The sequence below is a fragment of the Rousettus aegyptiacus genome, unplaced genomic scaffold, assembly GCF_014176215.1.
Source record: "Rousettus aegyptiacus isolate mRouAeg1 unplaced genomic scaffold, mRouAeg1.p scaffold_m13_p_10, whole genome shotgun sequence".
In the NCBI taxonomy this organism is placed as follows: Eukaryota; Metazoa; Chordata; class Mammalia; order Chiroptera; family Pteropodidae; genus Rousettus; species Rousettus aegyptiacus.
Genome location: NW_023416285.1, coordinates 65612560 through 65616083, shown reverse-complemented (window position 1 = coordinate 65616083; position 3524 = coordinate 65612560). Strand labels below are relative to the sequence as shown.

At 40.8% G+C, this 3524-nt stretch overlaps 1 pseudogene; it reads left to right on the top strand.

The window, feature by feature from the left end:
* Positions 1-993: 993 nt before the first annotated feature.
* LOC107510976 lies at positions 994-1741 on the top strand (annotated as a pseudogene).
* Positions 1742-3524: the final 1783 nt, after the last annotated feature.

The following is a 3524-nucleotide window of genomic DNA, read 5'->3' as shown; positions in this document are numbered from 1 at the left end:
CTAGAAAGCTTAAAAATCAAGTGCGACCCAGTCGATCCACGCTTCTGTCTCCGCTCCTACTATCTTTGACGTAGTGTCCCTTACCTTGACCTCCGAAACGCCCCTCCTCTGACTGGTCTCCCTTCCTCCACCCCTGCACTCCTAAAAATCCATTCTCTGTGTGACAGGCCGAGTGATTCTTCGTAAAGACCGTAAGGAGACTGAGTAAACTCTCACACTTGAAATGCCCCATTGCTTTCCCACAGCACTGAAATAAAACCCAAACCCACATGATCGCTTAGTTTCAGTCACTGAACTGCTGGGCGCTGGATCGCACCTGAATCTGCACTGTTTCCTCTGCCCAGAATGTTTTCCCTGGCCACATCTTCACAAATCTGGGTCCTTCTGGTCTTTTAGGTCTCAGTTTAAACATTTCTTCCTCCCAAATATCTAATCTGAGTCCCCGGTTTAAAATAATAAAAACTAATATTTATTAAGTGTTTTTCTATATATCAGGCACTTTCTGACTTTATGTGCAAAACTGATACAATCTCACAAGAGCCCAATGAGATAGCTTCTATCACTATCATCATTCCCATCTTACAATAAGGAAAGTGAATCCCAGCAAAGGTGCGTTAATCCCAATACACTGCAAGAAAGTTGCTGATCAGAGACTTCGTTTAATTGTTCTGCTGCCTATAAGGTAGCCTTCCAACTAATGACAATCACATCACTCTTTATTATAATGCTTTCTGAAGTGTGATTTTTGTTTTGTTTTTTTCCTGATAGAATATAAACCTCATGTCTGTCTTGTTCACTGATATACTGTGTATCCAGTACTCAACTAAAGTGTGTCGAATGTTGAATGAATGGATGAGTAAGTAAGTGAAAAGTTAAGAAATCAACATGATTAAAAAAAAAAAACAGGATTACAAAAGGATCTTTTTTCTCATTTAAAATGTCCTCCTCCCTCTCCTAACCTCTCCTCTCCAGGAAAAAGCCTGGAGGTACAGAATGAGAAGCAGAGACTATATTCCTCCACAAGCTGAAGGTTCTCACTACCTTGACCCTGCCAGCTCCAATTACAAAGATGAATAGAATTTAGAAACTTTATTGTTTGGCTTGAAGATCAGAAATCAGGCACTACAAAATTGATTAAAGAGGTAATTTAAGAATCATCCACAGCAGTGACTGGCCCAAGTTCTTTGAAAACTATCTCAGAGATGTTACTTGTCCTTTCAAGATTCAAAACTGACAAGAAGCAAGTGACTGTGTTTTTGGTTTAGCTGTTAGACTTGAATGTGGAGATAATGCTGGAAAATACAAGGACTTGGTAACTGCTGATACGAAAATGCTGATAATGCAGCTAAAAACACAGAGCCATTGATCAATTTGGACATAAATAATCCTGACTTTAAGGCTGTTGTAATGGCTTTGGCTAATCTTCATTAGATTCAGCATCATGATGAATACCTGGTAATGCTTAAGGCAATTTGCATTTTCCAGGAGTGACTGACACTGGATGCAGTGGCTAAAGCAAATCAAAAGAGGACTTGCCTGTTGCTTTCGAGAACCATATTTCTGGTTTTGACACAGGAGTATTTCTTATAAAACAAATGCAGTTTTTAAGGAAGCTGCTCAAATTCTGTTACTGCTGCATATAGAAGAGCTCAGAGAGCTACAGGGCAAAAATAATGAAGCTGTTCAGGCCATTATTGCCCATCCAAAGACAGACCACAGACTGGAGAAAGTTGGAAGATGAACATTTTAGGATTTCAGCCTCTCATCTACCTAGTACAATTGGGAACCATGTACGCTCTGGCCTGTGTTTAGAAATCAAATGTTACATTTTGAGGGAAGAATCTCAGAAAATTGACTATGTTCTAGAGATTTATTGTCATTGCTTTTTTTAAATAAAGTTCAGGAGAGTGGGGGAAAAAGTCCTCCTCCCTTTAATACTATTCATTCTGATGGGTATAGCCCCCGTTATCTCACAACCATTCGTAAAAGAGTATACGGGGTAGCCAAAGTGCCATGAAGTGAGGGACAGAAGTTCTTACTTAGATGGGGAATTCAAATAAGGGAAGCTTCTCAAAGGTAATATTTAAACTGAGATCTTAGTGACAAGAACTCAAACTATTGAAGAGTAGGGTCAGGGAGAGCATTGCAGGCTGAGGGAACAGATGAGAGCACATAGAGGGGATTAAAGCATCTCATCGTCACGTAGGGCCTTATAAGCCATGGAAGTAGTTTGGATTTTATTATAATGATGATAGGAAGCCCTTGGAGATTTTTCAGCAAGGGAACGATGTGATCTTTTTTTGTTGTTGTTATTTCTAGAAGTCTCATTTGTGTGAAGCAGATTTTAGGGGGACAAGATTAGATGCAGTTAGAAGAGTTAAGAGAGGATTGTAGTAGTCTTGGCTAGAGGAAGTGGTGGTTTGAATTAAGGTGATTGTATTGCGTTGTAGCAACTAAGTTGAAAGAACTTGCTGATGGACTGATGGATGCATGTGTGGGGCAGAGGGGTAAGAGAAATTATGGAAGACCATCTGATTTTTGGCATGAGCAATTGAGTGGATAGTGTCACTGTTTACTAGAGGAGTAAATCTGAAGAAGAAATGGATTTGGGAGGGAATTTAGAGTTAAGCTTTGGCCATGCTAAAGTAGAGATACCTATGAAACATCCAAGTGAAGATGACAAATAAGTACACATATGAGAGTTTATAGTTGAGTGGGGAAGTCAGGGCGAGAGATACAGATTTAAGAATCATTGGAACATAGATACTATTTAAAGCCACAGAGTCTGAATTAGAACACTGGTGAAGGTTATTATGCAGGTAGAGAGAGGCAAGGGGCCTAGAACCAGCCCCAGAACACTAACATTTTGAGATGGAGAAGAAGAGGAGTGGCCAAGTAATACCTACTTGAGTAAGAGAAAAACCAAGAAGGTGTGGGTATTAGTCAGCATCCTCCAGAGAAATGGGACAAATAGGACACACGCACACACCACACACACACACACACAGATAGATTTATTTTAAGGAATTGGCTCACATGATTGCAGAGGCTGACAAGCCCTAAGATCTTCTGGCTGAATCAGCAAATTAAAGGCCCAGGAGAGCTGATGGTGTAGTTCCAGATTGAGTCCAAAGGCCTGAGAACCAGGAGAACTGATGTTGTGGTTTTCACCTGAGGGCCAACAGGAGACCCTCATCACCCAGGAAGAGCTGGTGTTTCAGTTCAAGTCTAAACACAGGAATAAAGCTGATGTCCCAGTTTAAAGGCAGTCAGGCAGGAAGAATTCTCTTACTCAAGGGAGAATCAGCCTTTTTATTCTATTTAGGTCTTCAAGTGTCTGAGGAGGCCCAGCCACATCAGGGAGAGAAATATGTTTACTCAGGCTACTGGTTTAAGTGTTAGCCTTAGCCAAAACACCCTCATAGAAACCCCCAGAATGTTTGACCAAACACCTGGGCACCCCATGGTCCAATCAAGATGACACATACAATTAATTAACCATCGCAGTGTGACTGAGGGAAATG